Consider the following 23,192-nt stretch of genomic DNA (forward strand, 5'->3'; position numbering starts at 1 on the left):
CCTGTTCCAATGCCTGAGCACCCTCTGGGGAAGGAATTGTTCCTCAGCTCCATCTAAACCTGCCCTGGTGCAGCTTGAGGCCGTTTCCTCTTGTCCTGTCCCTTGTTCCTTGGGAGCAGAGACCGACCCCACCTCACTCCATCCTCCTGTCAGGCAGTTGTAGGGAGCAATCAGGTCCCCCCTGAGCCTTCTCTTCTCCAGACTGAACCCCCCAGGTCCCTCAGCCGTTCCCCATCACACTGTGCTCCAGGCCCTGCACCAGCTCCGTTGCCCTTCTCTAGCCCGGCTCCAGCACCTCAATGTCTCTCTTGTCTGAGAGGCCCAGAACTGAACACAGGATTCGAGGTGCAGCCTCACCAGTGCCCAATGCAGGAGAATGAAAATACAGAACTTCAGTAAAATCTACATTAAAAAAATAGATATCCTAATTTTATAGTTCCTTAAAGTCACTTGGGCAATAGGTGCAGAATTTGCTTCACCAAGATCAATCATTCTTTGTGGAATCACCTTGCCAGGAAATCTTCATGTCTAAATAGCATTTATGATAGCTTGTTGCAAATCGCACTTGTATTTCAATTAAGGAATGTAAATATTTTAGAGCAGACTTGAATAATTGCATTATACTTCATTCCTAATTTACATGTAAAAGGACTTGCTAGCTATTAATGAGGAATTTATTGCATGAGATGATAGTTCACTTACTACTAAATACACCAAATAAGACTCATTAATTTTTTTTAATCCAATTTGCCCTTTACATAACTGGATGGCAAAAGTTCATGTGTCTCAGTAAACGCAGAAACAGGACCAAAGCCCTTTTCTGTTACATGCAATAGAAACCCCCCAGACTAAGCAATGGAATGAAGATGACACTGTATACTGTATACTGTTCAAGAGCAGTGTGTGATGATTTGTAATGGTTAAAGAGATGATTTCACCCTGTACAGTAACCTTTAAAGTCACTGTGTTTCTACAGAAGAGAGATCCAGTATCCCCTGATACACTGTGCTGTCTCTGGAGATGTTGGTGATGGTTTACAGCTCCCAGGAAGCCAACTGTCTTGCACCTTGTTCTCACCGAACGTGCATCGCTATTCTGGACCGGCACTGCTGAATTACATTTGTCCCATGTGTTTTCCACACAGTCTTTAATGAATGTGAGCTGCCTGGAAGGAAAGCCTTTGGGAGCACAAAGCAAACGAAGGAACAAACTTTTAATCAAAGAACCTAAGCATGCTCAGAGCTCTGTTGTGTGAATGACGGGGGGGGCTGAGGGTTCTCAGCATCCCAGGGGAATAACGGTGGAAGGTGAAAAGCTTGCAGCCAGAAAGTCAAAATCACACATTCCCAATAATCTGGCTTTACAATGTAGAGAATGGTTCACTAAGAACAGCTGATTTGCAGGAAGAAATTACATATATATTCTGAAATCAAGACCCTAATTAAAACCATATTAAATTTTGAGATGCATAGAGCTGTCTTCTGAACCATCGGTTTAAAAACCTTGCTAACGCCTTTCTAATATCATTCCCTGAAAATGGCATCAGAAACCACTCTCCCCTCTTCATGTCAAGATTTTAAAAGCAATTACATTTTGCAAATTCGGACGGAAAAATGCTCAATGTCAGGGCAACTCTGCAGTTTCCAAAATGTCTGTTAACTGTTCTGTGAATCAACCATTACAGATCGCAGTCGACGTTTTGAATCCTTCCTGCTTAACCAGTGTTTTACAGTTGCTTTCTTAGGCTTAAGATACTAATGTGAGGACATGTTTCACACCTCCCAAACCCATATTATGATAGTTTTACTGAAGAGAAAGGGAAGACAATTTCTTTCTTTTCTGACTATGCAATTCAGACAGGCAGGATGGCATACAACAGTGAAAACCTCATAACCCACCTAGAATAGGATGTAATATCCCCAGGTGATCTTCAGATTTGCAAAACAGTACTCAAAGGTAAGATTTATGTATCTTTACAGAAGACTTATTTTCACAATAACAGCACTCTGCTGGATAAGATCTATTCAGAGAAGAAAATGGTCCCTGATACAGCTTCCAGAAAGGGCTATAGTTCCACAGCATCATTTATCAGAAGATGCAAGTACCCTTGAAATCAAAGGCACGTGTTTAGCTCTGCAAGAGTGTGCCTGCTCCACAGCCAGGTAGATCTGCAGTGCAACCTGAGTACCCAAGTGTTCTGATGAAGAAGCCCTATGGCATGATTCTAGGTCTTGTCAAGGTCTCTGCACCGGCTCACGAACCGATCGAAATTGGCTTTGTGCACAGCACAGGATACCTCTGCACTGTAACAATGGTACATCAGCTGAAGTACAGTGATATACTTTAGAAACATAGCTTAGGTATGTATCTAAAGATACATACAGTACAGGCTGGGACCTGAACTAGGGAACAGTTGAGCTGAGAAGAAGTGTTGGTGGATGATAAATTAACTATGAGCTGGTCCTTGCAGCCAGGAAGGACATGAGTATCTTGGGTGTATCAGCAGAAGTGTGGCAGCAGGTCAAGGGAGATGATCCTCCCCCTCTACTCAATCCTCGCGAGGCCCCATCCAGAGCACTGTGTCCAGTTCTGGGTTCCTGAGTACAAGAAAGACAAGGAGCTACAGGACATGGTACAGTGAAGGCACAAAGATGATCAGGAGTCTGGAGCATCTCTCTTTATGAGGAGGGATTGCAGGAGCTGGGCCTGTTTAGTCTAGAGAAGAGCAGACTGAGAGGGGATCCCATCAGTGCAGATCAGTATCTCAAAGGTGGGTGCCAGGAGGATGGTGCCAGACTCTTTTCAGTGGTGCTCAGGATGAGGAGCAGTGGCTATAAACTGACACACAAGTCTCACCTCAACATGAGGAAGAACTTCTTTACACTGAGGGTGTCAGAGCACTGAACAGGCTGCACAGGGGGGTTGTGGAGTCTCCCTCTCTGCAGACATTCAGACCCACCCGGACACGTACCTGTGTGACCTGCTCTGGGTGGCCCTGCCTTGGCAGGGGTTTGGACTGGGTGATCTACAGAGGGCCCTTACAACCATAATGACTCTGTGTCTGTGACAGTTTAAACTGATCAGTTAGCTGATTTTAAGCTAGATAGGAAATGCAAAACATGTAGCTATATGAACATGGAGCTCAATTTGTGCCACAAAAAGCACCCAGTAAATAAACACCTAAAATGTCATTCTGGGTTGAGCCTGGCAGCAACAGCCAAACCAGCTAATTTAGAACTGATTTCACTGTGTTCACAAGAGCATCACTGCTGCAATATAAGCACACAAGGACTGCATGACAAACATCCACTTGTCCTGGCAAGCAGAGCGGTACGGAGGCTGCAAGTGCAATGTGCACGTAGCAAAGATTTTTTTGCTTGTAAGAACCCCTGTGTCTGAATCCATCTTCAGATGGGATCAGAATCACTTCCTTCCAGAAGGACAAACTAGTTCTATACCCCAGATTTTAGAATCATAGAATCCCAGACTGGTTTGGGTTGGAAAGAACCTTAAGACCATCTAGCTCCAACCCACCTGCCATGGGCAGGGACACCTCACACTAAACACTATTTTAACTCCAACATAAATATTTAAGCTATCCCAAGATTCATGCTGGGGTGGGAGATGGGAAGGAACAGAGCTTTATGTTTGGTGGACTAATTTAAGACCTAATGTGAGAGGGAAAATAGCCCTTGTACAGGTTTTTCCTATGAATAAGTTTATAGCTGTTAATCAACTCACTCTCTTCCAGTCCTAATGAAACTGCAGAGATTATGAACAGCCCGTTCCGCTCATGTGCTAAAACCATGAATAGTCTTTGCATTCTGTTTTTATCAACTAAGAGTTTCGGACCACTACTGAGATTTCTTAAAGTCTAGAAATGGGAACAGGAGATCAGTTTATCTGTAACCTATTAAAAATATATTAAATTAAAAAGGTAACAGTGTAAAGGTTTATTGAACTAATAAAAAGATGCCGATATCCTGCTGAGAATCACAGCATTACACAGCATCTTCTGCCTCTTGGATCATTTTAATGAACATATCGAAGGGAGAAAATAAACTAGCTGATATTTTGGATGCTGGATGCTGGTTCTCGTTCTCTTTTGTATTTTGTTTAATTACCCCATAGCTCAGAAACTTGCAGATATACCATACATTTCACATGTGGCTAAAATATTAGACATCTCTTTCATCTGCACTCCCAAGATGAGTCTATCTGCTGGGCTTACTAGTTTATTTTTATAACACTTACTTGAAATCCAGCACCATCTATTGATGGAACATAATGAAAGTTGGAATGCGAGTAGGAAGTCCCTTTTCTTGGGATACTGTGGACACGTTCACTTGAAATAAATGTCACTTTCCATAACAGTTCTAGATCTAATGTTTTAAGATGCTGAACACCTTCTTTTCTTGAGGGCTGGACCCAGAATGGGTTTTTTTCCCAAACTGTGTATATAAACTGTTTTCCACCAAGATCTTTTCTGCTAGCAACTTGCCTCCACTGTAAGAAAGCTGTTGGTGTGGGAGGTGTTGGACCATGTGCACTCCTGTAGTCCTTCTAACATAAAATATGTGGTGATTCTTCTAAGGCCAGCCAAGCTGTGACAAGAATCAGCATGCCACTAGATGTGGTGCCACTAGATACAGTGGTACACAGAACCTGCAGCCTGAAAGATAGGCTTCTGAGCACTCAGAAAGAAAACAGAGAGGTGATGGGCTGTGCTACAGAGTTCAGATACAGAATTCCTAAGAAGTCTCAGCAACTGAAAATGGATGTGTTTGGGGTTCATTTGGGCATCTTTGGATTTCAGATGTATATCATTATATGGAAGAAAACCTATGTGTCAAATCACAAATAATCCATCTGAAACCTTTGGTCATGTATTTTCTACTAACATTTTGGGCCCAATTTCACTTCGCTGTCATTCCTCTTTAGTGTCTACTTTGTGACTGAGATTTAAAGCATCAATTATCATATCACAGTGGCTGAGATCTGCATTGCCAGGGATTACAAGAGACCCAAAGGGTAAGGAAAAATTTCTCCACAGCCTCTTGTATCCTGCAGATTAGTGATGACAGATCTGCCTCTCTGCCTTCTACTTGAAAATATAAATTCAGGAAAACAAAGCGCCTGGCTTTAAGCCCATTTTGATCAATAGGACAAAGCCTATTGACTGAAGTGCTGAGAAGACTCAGAGATGTCAATGGGAAATTGCATCTGTCTCTGGTTAAACCTACAAAAGAGCAATAACTAATCATGGGCTGGATGCACTGTAAAAGCCAGGAGCCCTGGATGAACTCCTTTCCAGATCCGTAGTTGCTTCTGTGGTAGCTTTCCCCAACTGTTTTAGGTCAGAAACTTCTACCTTGAAGCCCCAGTTCCGCTCTTGCCCTTCCCGGTGAGACAAAGAAACATTTTTGGGAAGTCACGATGAATTTTCTAACTGGAATGAAATCCATAGCTCAGAGTGCTCAGAGACCAGATCTCCAGGAAGACATGACCGTATTCACCTGGTTTGAGTTCAGGGGATGAGGACAGAGCAGATTCTGCCCTTCCACAAGTAAATCCTAACTTAACCTTTGGCTTTTCTGTCCGCTTACCACATAAGGGCTTATAGAATATCACTACTGTGGGATACTCTCCCTCATTGTGGAGCATGTCTTGGCTGAAAGAGTATGTACACAAATACGATATGTGCTAAGGAGACAACTCCCCAGCACACACACAACCTTCCAATCATTCACTTTGGAAGTACTTTCTTCTTTCTAGCAACAGAATGGTAAATTCTAATGAAGTTTATTAGTTAGCCTGTGAATTTTTATCCCTTGAGAACAAAATGAGCTGGCTGCAGGTTGTCTCTATTCTGGTGTGAGTTTGATCTTGTGTCCTCATTCTTAAATAAGAAATTAGTTATAACTAAGTATGCTATTCTGTAATTAAGCTGCCACAGGGAAGATGCTGATGTCTAGGAATTGTCTTTACAAAGAGTCATTTCTTTTAATGAAGCCTGCATTTTATAAACAGATTGTTCCCATTTCAGAACGACTTAGGAAACTAGAGACATTAAAAGTGTGGTATGGATGTTCCCAATTCATGTAATTGCGCAATAACACTCTATTCTAGAATAAAACATTCTCTCCTCTTAAGCATGGGACTCATATGTCAATGGGGACAATGGTAGGCAGAAGGGTGCTTGGTGACTTCATGTGGAACAAAAATTACCTATTTAGAACCATTCTTTGTCTGCCTTGAGGAAGGAGCTGCAGAGCTTTAATTCTTAATTATGAAGAGCATCATTTATATCGTTTCAAGCTTTCTGTCATCTCTGCAGCTCATCTCAGCCTCTGACAGCATTCAGAATGAAAGGGGTTTGCAACAGAAAGTTTCTCTGTATGCTCTGGCTTTTATTTCCATTTACATGTGACCACATTTTCCACAGTCTTATTACCAACTGCCGAGGAATATTCTGAACTCTTGAGCTCAGAGCAGCTGGGTTCCATCCTAGGCTCAAAGGACCTGGTAGTAAAAAGCACCATGAAAGTTGTTGCACTTTTGACAATTCAGCTTGATTTTTAATTCTGCCACCTGTGTTTAACAACCTCCTCCTCCTCCTTTCAGTTCCTCTTTGCATGCTCTCTACCCAGGCCCAAATATTAAAAATTTCAAAATCTGATTTAAAAGCCTTCCAGTACCCAATGAGAACACTGGGGCTGTTCAGCCTGGAGAAGAGAAGCCGTGTGGAGACTTCAGAGCAGCTTCCAGTGTCTGAAGGGGGCTACAAGGATGCTGGAGGGGGACTCTTCATCAGGGACTGTAGTGATAGGACAAGGGGTGATGGGTTCAGACTGAAACAGGGGAAGTTCAGGTTAGATCTAAGGCAGAAGTTCCTCCTTGTGAGGGTGCTGAGGCTTTGGCATAGGGTGCCCAGAGAAGCTGTGGCTGCCCCATCCCTGGCAGTGTTCAAGGCCAGGTTGGACACAGGGGCTTGGAGCAACCTGGTCTGGTGTGAGGTGTCCCTGCCCATGGCAGGGGGTTGGAACTGAATGATCTTAAAGTCCTTTCCAACCCAAACCACTATGATTCTCTGATGAAACAGATTGCCAATTTGGGTAATTACTGATCAGTTCCAGGAACTTACCAGGGACAGCTGAAGGGGGTCTCTGACTGCTAATGGCAGGTTTCTGACAGGATTCATTTTGCTGGAGTTCCTATTGACATTTTTATTGCTCTCATGCTATACACATGTTCTAGTGGTCTCAGCAATGATAATTAGCACAGCTCTTCCTTTAGGTGAATGCAACTCTTTAATTTCTAGCATTTGATCTAAGACAGATATTCCCGTACAGCCCTGCCTCACGCTGGGTGGCTGCAGCCTTCTGGCCACTGAGCTAACCCTGGACAAATGCTGAATCTTTTTATCAAACATTACCTTTTTCAGATGAAATTTACTTCTTATGGGAGACTTTAATTGGGAGAAAAGCATCCAGAACAGGTGGATAATAACAAAAAAGAAGCTCCTGTCTGTAGACGCCTTGAACAATGCCAGAGAAGAGAAATGAAACTGTAATGTATGGTTTAATAAAGGTCCATCATATATTCCCCTACACATGCTCACACTTACACACACATTAACCTTTTCAAAATGATTTTGCAGAGATTTTTCTGATCACACACTAAAAATAAAAGCAAATTGCTAAATATAGATCAGCAACCCCAAGAGGTAAAGCCAAAAGCAATAGATAAAAAATGTGCTTGATCTCTCTTACTGAGTCCTTGAAAATCTTAAGCCTTAAACAGTAATTGTTTAATTGTAACACTAAAGTAAAAAAAAAAATAGCAGAAACTAGCAGAAAAGACAAGAGAAGAAAATAAAATATAAAATATAAAATATTTTAAAATAAAATAATATAAAATAAAATAAAATAACCCCAAACATCTATGTGAAACATAGGCCCAAGCCATTTTCTCCTCTGCTGGGTGTATGATTTGCATTCTCTTTACGAATTACTGGTGATGGCTTTCCCACAAAACAACTGAACTAAAGGAAATGGTGATGTTTTAGAGAAGTAAACTAAAGCAGAACAAATGAAGAAAGAAACATAGCCTCTGCTTGACAAAGCAGCTATGCTAACACAGCTAAGAATGATGTATTAACCGTGTATTAAGGGCATCGTCCTTTTCATCACCCCAAGCAATTTCAGGGAATTAGGAGGCGTCCACCAGCTCCACTTAGACAGCAGTGGACATTCAGGAAATCACTGACACTTGACAGGTTCCACAAGCACACTAGGAGTTAGACTGAAGTACATTTCAGTGGATGAAACAGCAATCAATCAGTTCTACCCTGCCTCGGTTCTGGACACAAAGGATTTCCAGTTCTTTTCCTTTGCAAGCTCTAAAGTCACAGTATGCACAAATAAACAAGGGAGAAACTTCCCAGGACCTTTCTTTCTTCTTTGTTCTGATAAAACGAAAATCTAAAGCATAGCTCTGCCTGGATATTGGTGTGTTAATCACAGAAAGCAAAAGGCATCGCTTTCCCCTGGAAAAAGAGGTGGGCTTCTCGCACAGTGGGTCACAGGGCTACGTTTGACCTTTTCACAGGGCAATCAAATGCAAAATAAACCACACTTTTATCTCCTTTTCCCCTTGGGTTTCTTTTACATTGTTTGCTTGCTGTATTCCAGCAGAATTACTGTTAAACAGATGACAGTTTTTAATGCCACTCCATAAAATGCCAGCAAAGCCCATCATCACATCTCCATAGGTTTTAAATGATTTGGAGTTTACAGTCAAACTGCATTTTCCACTTCAGTGAATCCTTTCACTGACTATTGCTCCAACATGCTGCTTGTTTCCCATTTACTGAACGGAAAGTCACCATATGACTCATAATAGTTTGGATTTAATTGCAATGATATGACTTTGGTCCCAGTGGATAGTATGGTAGGGAGGGGCAAGGGGACTATTCCCTCTTTCTAAAGCCATGATAAGATTTCTTCGAAACATTTGCAAATCTCCAGCACAACATGTTCACCCTAATTCTGAAAGTCCTTATTAGATTTCCTCTAATCTAAAATATTCCTGGGGTTTCTCTCTTGTGATGTTATTGCTTAATAAATGGTGTGGAAACTTGAAATCTTTCATAAAAGCTCCAACAACATGAAAATAGTTTCCATAATGAATAGATTTCAATCTCTAACTCCCTCTGTAGAAATGTTTTAATCATGAAAGACAGAACGGAGTTCTCGTGGGGCTGTTATTTAAAAGAGCAAAGAAAAATATTCCCATCTAGTATGCAGTTGTGAACTGTGGCTTGGTGCTTTGTTCACAACGGGCAAGCAGAGGGTTCTTTTACTGAAGGAATTGACTGGCGTCTTGTGTGGATTTTTGAGAGGCAGTGTATTATTGCTCCGTGAAATCCTGCCATTTCTGACAGTCTGAAAAATGATGTGTTCTCAGTCTACATCTTGATACTATTCGTAAGGGGATAGCCAGCATCTGGAGTAAGAAAGAACCTTTCCTTGTATGATTCCTCACGTGCATTTGAAGCAAATTAATAGCTTATCTGAACAGTAAGAGTCTGTCAAATGCAGTATTCTCCCATAGCTTCTTGCTATTGCTATCTCACGGATGATGATAGAGAAGATAGGGCATCACACTGAATTTCTGATTTTCCACCTCCACATTTTGTAGCACTGAAAATGGAAGCAATATGTAAAGGCAACCAAGTTTGTAGACATTATAAACATCCAAATAACATGAATCTTGGCTCTACCTACAAACAAAATGTCACTCCAGCTTCACATCCTGCATTTATTAGCAATTTACACCATTTTGATTTAATTTCTAGCTTCTTCTGTTCCTTTTTACATAGGCAACCTGTACCACACAGCATTTGAGTTTAAGCTAGTGTGAGTGATAAATATAGATGTGATGGGAGGTTCATGATTCCATAGATAAAAACCTCTGGGATTTGATTTGATGTATAATTAGGTAATGAAAATATTAATAAAATCAATTATTTAACTTCATTACTAATCTAATATTGGATGCACAAGTAGGGAAAGAATAACTATGGCCTTAATGACACATGTAGCAACCTGTGACTACAAATGCAGTCAAGCAGGGAAAACACAAGTAGGGAAATGCACAAGTAGGGAAAGAATAACTATGGCCTTAATGACACATGTAGCAACCTGTGACTGCAAATGCCCAGCAAAGTACATTAATTCCAAGTGGTTTACTGGATGATAACTTTACTAAACTATACATAATCTTACATAGCGAAAAGCAGATTGACTCAAACGTTTATTTAAAGCAGAATTGAAGCCTGGAGTTTGGGTGAATTTTATTTTTCATGTTAGAATAACTTGCTTTTTAAAAATGTTTTCAAGATTCTTCTGAATCAATCAGCAAATGGATTGGAACATGGGTAAAGAACAACAACTGAAAGAGAACAGCTTCAGTTTACAATGGAAACTAAACATTTGCCTGGGAAAACAAACCAAACCAAACCAACCAACCTGAAACCCAAACACCCTCAATAACTGTTTCATTCAGAAGTTCAAAATGGAATCATTTTTATACCATGAAGCTTAGTGCAAGCAGAACATTGCCACATAAATGCAAGGAAGTAAAAACTTCAAAAGTCGGAAAAGTCAGCTAGAAAACCGTCAAAAGCCAACAGCTATAAGGGATATGGTACTACAGGCACTTCAGATATAAGGGTAAACATACACTGCAAATGAATCAAGATTGAGTCAGCATCTAGCAAGCCAGAAATCATTCAATACTATCATATTCTAGGAATATTTTGTATCTGTTTATTTATAGGGTCTATTAATAGGGCCTATGCAGAATTTATGATCATCTCCTTGATGTTCTCATTGGAAGTACATTTTGTTATTCAAACACATTAATATATTTTAGTGTTGATTGTGACTATACTTCTACAGAAGAGACTTACACAATGCCATGTAGAAAAACATACATTTTCCATAGCGTCTTATCCTTTTCAATGGTCAGCTAAAGTTCATAAATGGTTCTGTTAGGCATAATTGAAAAACCTATAGAAAAAAGGTCACGTTTTAATAAGAGAAATGTGTTTTTAATAATAACATATGTGGCTGCCTAGTGGTTTTATTTCTATTAGCTTGCCTAAGACTTTCCCTTTGGGGTAGCGTATTGATCCCCTAACTCCTGCTAAGGCGTTGCATGTTACTCTATTGACAGGAAAGGCAGCAGGATAAAATGCTCAGGAACCTTTGAGCTAATGATTCCGAAGAGCTCCACAAGGACCTATTATAACAAAGCAATTGGATGAGATGACGACCAGATTAAATTGAATGCAGAAAACTGCAAGGCGGTGCACATTGGAAAGAACAATTTAAACTCCTCAAATGCACTGATAACTTCTGAATTAGTTATAAGATCCTGGTGAAGAGGAAAAATGAAGGAGTCATCAAGGAGAACTGAATAAAGACGTTTGTTCAATATGCAGCCAGTACCTAAAAATCTTGATAAGACTTTAGGTGGAAGGAAATACTATTAAAACTAATGTTAATATCTAAATCACTGGTGCATCTTGATTGTCAATGTTCTGTGATCTCATCCCAAAAACAATATAGAGAAACAGAATAAATTAAAAATATAGAATCATAGAATAGTTAGGGTTGGAAAGGACCTTAAGATCACCCAGTTCCATCGCCTCCTGCCGTGGGCAGGGACACCTCACACTAGATCATGTCACCCAAGACTCCATCCAACCTAGTCTTGAACACTGTCAGGGATAGAGCATTCACAACTTCCTTGGGCAACCCATTCCAGCTCCTCACCACCCTCACAGGGAAGAACTTCCTTATATCTAATCTAAACTTCCCCTGTTTCAGTTTGAACCCATCACCCCTATGCCTTAAAAACAGATAAAGATGTTACAGCACCTTTCTTAATGGTAAGAAACTCAAGGATAACAAAGTTATGAGTAGAGAAAAATAAGACTCTAAAATGGTTCCCAACCTTTATAAGAATATTCAGAAGAAAAGGGCAAAGAGGATTTCATTGTATGCAAAGAGCCAGTATGGGAGGGGAAAAAAGATACCAGAAGTCTATGGCAGGAAAATAGAAAATAAGACAAGTAGGAACATCAGCAGATTTTCTAGTCCAACCCTCAGACTTTAGACATCAAAAAATGCTGAGTCCATCTTTAGCCCCTAAACTGAAGGTCTCTATGTCATGCTTGCCCATGACTTGTATTCCACAGCAGTCCCAGGAGGGGTATCATGATGATAGCTATGGTTTAAGCCAGAGATGTGCAATCCTCCCACTGGAGCCAACATAGAGGGAGGATTCCATTGCTCTTATTTCTGCAGGATCCACCACATTTGGATCTTTGGGTAAGGTCACGGTTTGGACATTCAGATACAAGTCGATCAAAGCAGTATGTTAAATTATCAAATGTTTAAAAAAGGCCCAATTAGTATGTTCCACAATGTCAAATCCAACATTTTAAACGCTTTATTTGTCTACACACTGTCTACAAGGTACTACTGAAGCAGAGTCTGGTAAAACTTTAAGATACATCATGATGAACCTGGCTGTAGTAAGTAACCAGCAACTGCAACTTCTGTGCTACCTTGGGTCAGCACATCCCGTCCCATGAGCCACTTCTGATGCAACTGGCAAGTTTTCCTAGGCAAAGCCAACACATTACAGGAAGCAAAACACGTGCTGTAGCAAACAGCATGCCTCTGAGTCAGGATGAAGCCTCTGCTCAAGTGTGGAACTTCCTTAGTCACTTTTGGAGGTAGTTTTAAGATACCACAGTGCCAGGTATGCAATAAACACCACAAAGATCAGGTTAACCAAAAAACAGGTTATTTTCTAACAAGAAATATTTTCATAATCACCTAAAGAAAGCTATACAAATAATTTCTACTTAATTCATTCCAAAGAAAACAACTGAGTTACGAACAGTACAGTCTTTAAATAAAATTAACATTTGAAAAGATGACATGGCTAGTTATTCTCATCTTGGCATCTTCACTGGGGTTCTGGTTTCCTTTACCCATCATTTCTGGAGATGTATGTTGGAATTAACAGCGGGTTTAATTGTGTTGGGCTGAATGGGAGAACACGAGTGTCTTGACTATAATTCCCTTCTTCAACTTATTTGTGCTGACTGCTGACCAAGCTGTCTGAATCTTAACAAAAGAGAGACAGGAATTACTCACTGTCTCTTTTCTTCTGTGTCTGTTTCAATTCCAGACATCTCTGCATACACTGAAGATGAAAAGACATCTCATTTTCCTGTCTGGATACAGGCTCACAGTTTGTACAATAGTTGTGTCTTACATAGACATAGGAGTAGTTGAGCTGTTTTATAAGGAAAAATGCGCAGCAGATGTCAAACTCGTGCCAATTTCATCAATATTGGATTTTAAAAACTCCAAACATAGCAATTACAATAGGAAAAGTTTGCTGGAAAAATCACATCCAGATCCTCATCTGTTGCAACTGTTCTCTTCTGTCAATGGATTTCTGACAGCTCTGGTCACTTCTATACTACTACTACTTTGGAACTTTTTTCCCCCAGGATTCATAATTCTCTTGTTTCCTTTATTTGCAGGTTCTGTGTTCACAAAAGGATTTACTTCACTGTCCAACATGAAAAAAAGAGACTGCCAAGAAAGGAGGTGTTAAATGTGACGGAACTCTTAAACGGCCCATTAGGGCAGAAACACCATGTAGGTGAAACTGCCTCTGAAAGACCTACATGCCGCACAGGTAACATCTGTTAAGTTATTTCTTCTTTACCAGCTGATTTGCTTCTGGGCATTTTTTGTCAAGTTATTCTGCCTGGAGTATTTCTGAAATGGTACTTTGAAGAGGTGAACAAAGCGAAGAAGCAGTTCCAGGAGAACTGAAAACACCACATCACGGAAGTACACGTTGAAGTCTCACAGTTAGAAAGGTTGCCACTCTAATGAAGCCCCACATCCCAAAGAAGTCTGTGCAAAAGGGAACAACTATTGAAACACTGAGGCAGGCAAACGGAAGCCCAAGGTTTGCACAAAGCAAGCAGCAAATATCTAACACAGGTAACTGAGGAATTTCATATTCAGCACTTCTTAGTCTAAGTAAATTTTGGGTTATGTCTTCATTATTTGCTTTATATGTCCCACTTATTTTGATAAATCAGCCCCTTGGTCTCCAACATTACAGCTTTCCAGACTTCCCAAAAGGCACCTTAATTCTTACTTCCTTTGCTGGCAACCTAGCATAAGTGTTTGTGCTTTCCTCTAGGCTAGTATAATGCTGGCAGAGAATGCACTCCTCAGCTTTTACATGTTGAAAGTTAACAGAGTTCGATTTGGTCTGTGTGACTTTCAGTAGCCATGGCTGACTGAGGAAAAAACATCAGGATTAGCTCAGAAAGAAGACAAGCTATCCGTGTTGATGACAGGAAAGCTGACTTGAAAGGCTTACCTGGAATATATTTTTAAGAACCCTCTCCCTTTGTTTCTATGGAAAGTGATACTATTGCAACCACGGTTTTAATATCAATCATAGATTCTCTCAGTCTTCTTCTAGTGTCATTATTTTTGCAGGTATTAAAACTCTGAGTGTTGACTAGCATAGAAAGATGACTTTACTCAACTTCACCTCATTTTACTGAAATAAAGGTTTCCTCAACCTGGAAAATCACCATCTCAACCATTCAAATAGTTTTATAGACAGGTTCAATTGCAAATACAGGAATGAGATGGCAACGAGATGCAAATAAAGAAGAAACTGATCATCCGCGTTGTAAGGTCACATTTCCAAATAGCATACGAAAACCTTAACAGCGTAAGGATACTTACAGGTAATTTTGATGCTACTGTATTAATTTCAGTGGAATTGTATGCATTTACAAGAATAGCAAATCTGATCCATCCACTTATACTGTCAGCATTTTTCAGTTTATAAGCGAAAAATACAACTGGTTCTGACAGCTGAAAAATGAGGCTACAAAATTAAAACTGGGTTGTTTTCCCCACCCCTCACTGACGCTGATAAGGTGCAGAGCAGCCTAGAAAGAATGGAAAGTTCCCTGCTGTTACAACTTTCATCTACAAACTAGCTGGCCTCCTCAATGGACTCAAGCATAAATTGCTAATTGCAGATTTATTATCTGCACTCTGCAGTGGGAACTGTTAGATCTTCCAAATGCTCATTTTGATTCCACAGTCCAAGCAGCCAATCCTGGAGGCAAGCCAACAAGCAGAAACACACATCCCCAGCACATCCTTGAATGTCATTTTTGAATGTCTGACGACCTTCTACTGAGCTACTAGTAGAAGACTGTCTTGGAATACGTGGTCACCAGCTGGTCTGGGCCTGGCTCAGGTTACTGTTGCCCACTTCTTGGATGAAACAGTCAAATTTGGCAGATTTCAGATTAGTCCCTTGGAGAGGAAAAGCTCATACTAGAAGCACAAATACCTTAGCATAACTTCATTGACATATAAGCTCAGGAGTACAAACCCCTCTTTCCCTGAACCCCAGTAAGGAATCCCCTGCCTTCTTGCAGTCAGCACTCAACCCAAGACTTTAATTTCTCAAAGGTCATTGTGACTTCGGCTTCTTTGCTTTTGATTCAGCTGCATTTCCTTTTCCTTCTCCCCTTCCTCACTGCAACCCTAGTTGGTGCATGTGCTTTATTATTTCCCACAGAAAGGTTTAGCTTAAATGGTTTCTGCTCATTCTTATCCTTATCTTATGCGTTCAGCTTTTATTTTTGCTATGGCTGAACAAAAGAGAATTACCTGCTCCTTCATTCAAACTGAACAGAAGGACAACTGCTAAACACAACAACTTCAACCCAACTGGAACAAGAATTACACACAGATTTCCTTTAAAGCTTTGGGGTTTTTTTTAATCCCCTGTTACTTTTATTTTGCACATACTAGATTTTGGAACAGATTGATGACTGATGGAATTAAGCAATCCCTATTGTCAGAGTTTAAGAAATGCTCGTATAAGCATCTGGTCTTGTTTAGAACAATTCCACCAAGGCCTTGCTTCTAGTGTTAACATGCTGCATAACAATAAAGCTATGCAGGACACATGGCTTCTACTAATGATATTTTTCTGTAATAAGAAGCAGAGTTATTAGAAGTCAATGCCCAGAGCAATATTCAAGTATGAAGTCGAACTATGGGATCCATGCTGCACAACACGGACTTCACTGAAGACCAACCCTATATGGCAGGGGAGCCATGAGGAATGAAAAGGATCAACACTGACACAACATTAAAAATGGATTTCTAGAACTGAGTAAGACAATAATCATCTTTACTAGATTGCATGCTTCCCTCTTCCTCCCAAAACAACCCTGTACAAATGCTTCTAATTCGAATAGAACTTTTCAATGGAAGCAGGATGAAAAAAGTATTTTCTTGGTTGCTAATTTAATTCAGGTGAGGTACACATCATTGTTAGATGTGGTTCAAACAAAAACCACTTTGAACTTCTTCAAAGCTTGTCTATTTTATCTCCTAAATACATCTACCACCAAAACCATAGCATGACTCTACTTCCAAAGCACGTCAGATGTTTGCATTCATTGTTACACACCAATTAACCCCACCACCTAACAGCATGTAGTCTTTCCATACCCTGTGATGTTGCTCAACAGAATACCTTTTGCCAAAACTATTACAATCTTCAAAGTGTCGCCTTCTTACCCAGCAGCACATGGGAGGCAACGCTGCTGGTATTTCACATATACAGATTGTACTCTTCTCATGGCAAAAAACAGTGTAGAAAACATAGTCCTAAAGCTTCTGCGCTGCTTACAGACATGCAGAGAACCTGGTAACACATTTCTAAACTTCCCTGAAGACATGTATCTATAGCTGCATCTTTGCTTGCTGAAAGCATATATAAGCAGCTGTCCAAGTTACACTGAATTGGAAAAGCATGAAAATATTGAACTGTTTCACAAGTCGAAGGGTAGACAATGTGTTCAGTATTCAAGTAGATAAAGGCTTGTTACTGACTATAAATTCTGTGATGGCTAATATAGAATCATAGAATGGTTTGGGTTGGAAGGACCTTAAGATCATCCCCTTCCAACCCCCTGCCATGGGCAGGGACACCTCACACTAGACCATGTAAGCCCAAGGCTCCGTCCAGCCTGGCTTTGAACACTCCCAAGGATGGAGAAATAAGCATATACATGAATAAGTATATTTCTACCACTGGACTTGATCATGTCTCATGATGACAATGTGTTCCAACTACAACAGCTATTTTACTTTTCAGTGTTTTTGCAGAAATCTCTGTATTTGAAGGACTGCAGGAACAGTAGAAATTCAGTATAGAGAATTTCAGCAGTCTGTTACAGCAATTCTAAGTATATAGCAATTGTAAATTCCATTTGGGAAATTACACTTTTGGAAAACAGATACTGGCAGGATACAACAGAAACCACAACAAGAAAACACCTCCTGATTAGTCCAACATCAGAAGATGCAAATGACAGACTCCTGCAGCTGGGTTTGCAAACAGCAACTGAAAATACCCTCAAGCCAACTGCACAAGAAGAAAAAGCCTGTCTCAAAGAAACCTGGTTTCACAAAGGAGGTTGCAGTACAGAAGCAGGGAGCACTGGAAAAGGAAAGAGCTCAAACAAGCTTCACTGTCATGCCTTTTAGGAAATACCAACTAGATCTTCACCTGGCAGCCTTTAACAAGTCAAAAGTGACCTTACCTAAATAAAGGCTAAATAAAAAGAGAGACAATTTTTCTACCGATGATGTCCTTCAGTAAAGCTCACCAAATAAAACCTGTGAACCACTGAAAAAGACAAATTCATCCGGAAACAAAATGATAGTTTCATGCTATGAGAATGTAGAGGACAAGATGATGCATAAGATATTTTGAGTTTCCAGACTCAAGGATTTCCAGACATGAGGATTCCAGACTTTTCTGGAATGAAGAGTGGGAAAACTCAAAATTATCTTCATTTTCCAGCCAAGGAACTACTTGGTGAAACACAGCATCAAAATGTGAGAAGAAATGAACACTGTTATGGAAAGAAACACAGTCATGCCTGGTTTCCTACAGAATTCCTGAGAGGTAATGGACAACTGGCACTCAACTGTCACTGTTCATGCACCAGTTGTAATTACTTTAAGCATTGTCTGGGTATGTGTCGCATCCACTTATCAGCTGTTTAAAAAGGAACATCTCTGGACCCTGGAAGACTCTCACATTTTTGTGTAATGTGACTTGTGTCTATCACAAATAAGCCTCGATTAGCAGTTGGTTCTTCAAGCACCCTGTAATAAAAACTTCCTTCCCCCTCAATCTCTCTTTAATAACTGTATCACATATGGCCAAATTTTCAGCTCAAAAGATACAGAGAAAACTTGTAGCTTTGGGAGCTGGCATCTAATGTGTGACTAACAGTAAAGCCGGCTTTCCTTGTTGCCTAACATTTAACAAAGTTCTACCAGTGCAGAGGCTTGAAAGACTGCTTAAATGAATCGTGTCTTTTGTAGAGACATTACAAAAACACGACAATGGCACACACAGACAAAGCAAAAACAGGCAAAAGGAAGGCTAGCCCAAAGTAACCTTGAGGCACCGCACTGAAATAGATTCTGCTTATTTTTTAAACAATCACAGACACTCATGTGTGTATGCTATGAAAACGGAGGAGAGAAAGCCCAGAAAGCCAACCCTATACTGAGCTGCATCAAAAGCAGCCTGATGAGCAAGGCAAAGAGGAGGATCCTGCCTCTCTGCTCTCGTGAGACCCCACTTGCAGCACTGTGTGCAGTTCTGGTGTCCTCTATATAAGAAGGACATGGAGCTGTTGGAGCTATGATTCTATGAAAATGGACCTTAGAGAATTTGAATTAGCACTTAAAAGAAGGAAGTGAAATGTTTGTCCAAGACAGAAAGCTGTGGCCAAAGTCTGCAGACTTTTGGGTACCTCTAAAATCTTGTTTCTGTCAATGGTCATACCTAGCTTGAAGTGTGAAAGCTGCAGACCAGGTATTTTCATTTATAAGGATTTAAGATATTTATTAAATTTTTAAGTGAAAAAAAGAATCATATAACCATAAAACCATGGAATGGTTTGGGGTGGAAAGGAGCTTATTATGATCATCGAGTTCTAACCCCCTGCCATGGGCAGGGACACCTCACACTAGACCAGGTTGCTCCAAGCCCCATCCAGCCTGGCCTTGAACACTGCCAGGGATGGGGCAGCCACAGCTTCTCTGGGCACCTTGTGCCAGCGCCTCAGCACCCTCACAGGGAAGAACTTCTGCCTTAGATCTAACCTGAACTGCCCCTGTTTCAGTCTGAACCCATCACCCCTTGTCCTATCGCTACAGTCCCTGATGAAGAGTCCCTCTCCAGCATCCTTGTAGCCCCCTTCAGACACTGGAAGCTGCTCTGAGGTCTCCACGCAGCTTCTCTTCTCCAGGCTGAACAGCCCCAACTTTCTCAGCCTGTCTTCATATGGGAGGTGCTCCAGCCCCTGATCATCCTCGCGGCCCTCAAAGAGTTCACAGCTTAAGGGTACACTTTCCACAGAGGTTTCCAGCAACATAGATCTTTGCAGAGGCATTCACATACTTCAGGTAATTCAGTGCAACTTATGGAAAAAGCTTAAACCTAATATTCTATAGGGCCACAGAAGATCTTCAAAACAGAACCAAAAAAGCCTTCATGACCAAACTGAACAACTGATACCCAATATTTCAGGACAGTTTTGTTGGGTTTTTTTTCTATTTAAATTGTTCATATCAAACCACTTCCCTCAAAACACGCACAGGCCCTGCCCTTACCTCTATGAGTATTTCTTGCAAATGCCACTATTTCAAAAGGATCATGGTAATTGCAAAGAGTTAGTTACTTCCTAGACATCGAATGGACTAATTTTCTCCCAGCCCATATTTTCTTCTTCCTTTCTATAGCTTTTAAGGAAGTTGTGAGAACATGGAGATATGTTTGTAAGAAGTGTTTTGTCAAAGCTTATATTGTAATTTTTAATTCATCATCAAGAGTGCCCAGAGCACTCAGTAGATGGCCATAGATGGATTTTTAAAAGCCTAGAAGAATAATAAAGAATCAGACATATTCTGCACTCATTCTGCATACAGAATGCACCTTTTCTATTCTTCCTGAGCTGACCTGCCATTAAACTGGGTTAAAATATGCTTTTTCAAAAGAATTTCCACCTTGAGCATACATGGCTCATGCATTGACCCTCCAAGGTCTTTCTAATTAAAGGCAAGACTACACCATCATTTGCTAAATGCACTTGGAGTTAATGTAATTTGCCATGGCATTTCTAATACATTACTAGACTTGGCTTCCAATATGAAATAGAACTACAACATTACAAAAATTAACAAAACCACAGTTGCATAAAATCCTGACCCTGCAGCAGAAAAATCTGAGTGGGATAGTGGCTAAGACAAAATAGAGACAGCACTTCCATCAGAGCAGAGACAGGCACAAATGCAATCTAGCAAACGAGTGGTACCAGGGTTATTCTGCTGCAGAGCTTAAGCTCACACAAACCCAGTCTTCTGCAAAGTAATTTGCAATTGTCTCCTCAGGCATTCAATAATCGATGTATTTGATATGCTGCCCTATCCCCTGCCTGATCCAAGTTCCTAAACTATTCCAATCCTGTAGAAACAGAAGATCCGGAAGAGAAATGAATGTGCATGTCGATATAACTAAGCAATTGCTGGTTGGAGATTTACTAGTAAGCAAGGCAATGACATACTGCTGCATGTGTGTTGCTTCAAAAGGACAAACAGGATTGAAGGGAAACATCCTGACTTACCAAAACAACTGAGGCTGTTTTCCCTGCGCATCTCACACTGTTCATACAGTCATGAGTAAGATACTGTGATCACACCACCATTACCTAAAGTTACTGCAGAAATTCCTTCAAGCATCACCTCTATCCTTGACTACTTTGAGCTAGTTTATTTCAGATTAGTAAAGCAGTTGTCTAGCTGCTGACTTTGCCACTCCTGTCATCCACTCCCATTAAAGCTATTGCAGTCTGCTATAGATCTGACCACCGCTAAGCACGATGCCTTCTCCCAGTCTATCCCACCTGTAGCAGACACTGAACATCAGCGAATGTTCATAAAGTGATGTTGAAGCTTTTGATGATGCAGGTGCACAAACCGATAAATCAAATAAGATGCTTTAATATCAAGTTCTGTTTTAAATGGGAGGTGATGGTGGGAAAGGAATAAAATATCTGATAATTATAACATCATTAGTGAATTATTTTTTTTTTCAAGCTCAGTAACCATTTCCATAAATTATCAATCAATATAAAGCTCAAATCCCTTCAAATTTTCCCTATCTGTACCCTTTTGAATACACTTCAAAGATACTCAGACAGCTGAGAAGAATACAGTCAGGGCCTTGCAGATGCCATGATTCCTGCAGAATTTAAGACTCCTGCAGAGTAAACAGGTCTAAGTTACTAAAACATAATATCATAGAATAATTAGGGTTGGAAAGGACCTTAAGATCATCCAGTTCCAACCTCCTGCCATGGGCAGGGACACTTCTAAACCATGACACTAAACCATGTTACCAAAGGCTCTGTCCAACCTGGCCTTGAACACCGCCAGGCATGTAGCACTCACAACTTCACTGGGCAACCCATTCCAGTGCCTCACCACCCTCACAGTAAAGAACTTCTTCCTTATATCCAATCTAAACTTCTCCTGTTTAAGCTTTAACCCATTACCCTTGTCCTATCACTACAGTCCCTAATGAAGAGTCCCTCCCCAGCATGTTATAGGCCCCCTTCAGACATTTAAGTAACAGATTAAAGCCAGTAGCTCCTTAATAAGTTAGGTGCCTTTTTCTCCTGTAAGAAATAACTAAGCAGCTGAAAACTAGAGGCAGTGAATATCCTGAACCTTTGACACATTACACTCAGGGTGCATCTAAAATGCAGTCACTGTGCCTTCACACATGGGAACTAGCTCAGACACCAATAGCAGCACAAAATGATGGCATGTGCAGTACTTGGTGAGGAGCTGGGTACCTCTTTGGGCTTTTAGACAAAAATAGAAACAGTACTGTCAATACCCAAATCAGCTAGCATAAAGCCGTCTGATATATGTCTCCATGTGCTGTAGCTGACTGAGAGCTGCAGACACTGCATTGGACAGCATTGGCTTGGGATGGAAACAGAACAGGTAGGAGGAAATGGAAGATGAAGAGAGACCAGAGGAAGAGGCAGAAAGAAACGATGAGGCTATAAAGACAAAAAGCGAAACAGGTAAAATAGACCAAAAAAAACAAAGGGGGAAGGATGGAAGAATTTTTGTCAGCTTTCATATGCAAATTAATTACATTCAATGACTGAATAACCACGGGGTGATGTAGAAATAACTTAAAAAGTCTCTGCTACTCAGAACCTATAACCCTCAAACTACAGAACTTACACAGGAGATAATCCCCAGTGGTGAAGAGCTGGCTCTGTATCAACTTCCTCAGTGGCCGAGGGAGAGCATCAGTGTAAATACTTTTGACAACAGAATCATTCGCATGGATGTTTGACATGCAGGTGTAACAAAGAGCATAGAAAATACCTGTCACCACTGGATTTTTACTCTCTTTAGAGGATGAGGAGATCCATATTGTAGTACATCCTTTCTGATGCATTGCCAGCAAAATAAAGTGGAGGCAGATCAAGAAGGAGCAGATCTAAGGAATGTTTTGGAAGTTGTAGTTTTGATTTCTGCACATGAACACTATTCACAAATGTGCAGCAAAGTGTAGCCATATGAATAGTGGTACTGCTTTTAGCAACAACTGAACATTCTCACATGCAGAATCTTATTGTCTGAGATATAGGAATTAGCTCTGAAAAAGTGAGTTACAGAGCAGCCAGTTTCAAAGTGGATTAGTATCAACCCATAGTATTACTGAGACATATAGAAACCACACAGAACTATCCCACCACAAAATGATGCAAAAGTACCTAATTCCTGACCATAACTAGAGTTTAAATGAACTTCTTAAGTGGCTGGACAGGTATAAGAAGCACCAGTACTCTTCAGGCTCAGAACACAAGCTGCACTTTCGACAGTAAGCCATGCTCCTTACTGCATGTGGCAAGCTTTAACATAATC

Source organism: Psittacula echo (assembly GCF_963264785.1).
Source record: "Psittacula echo genome assembly, chromosome: 2".
Lineage (NCBI taxonomy): Eukaryota > Metazoa > Chordata > Aves > Psittaciformes > Psittacidae > Psittacula > Psittacula echo.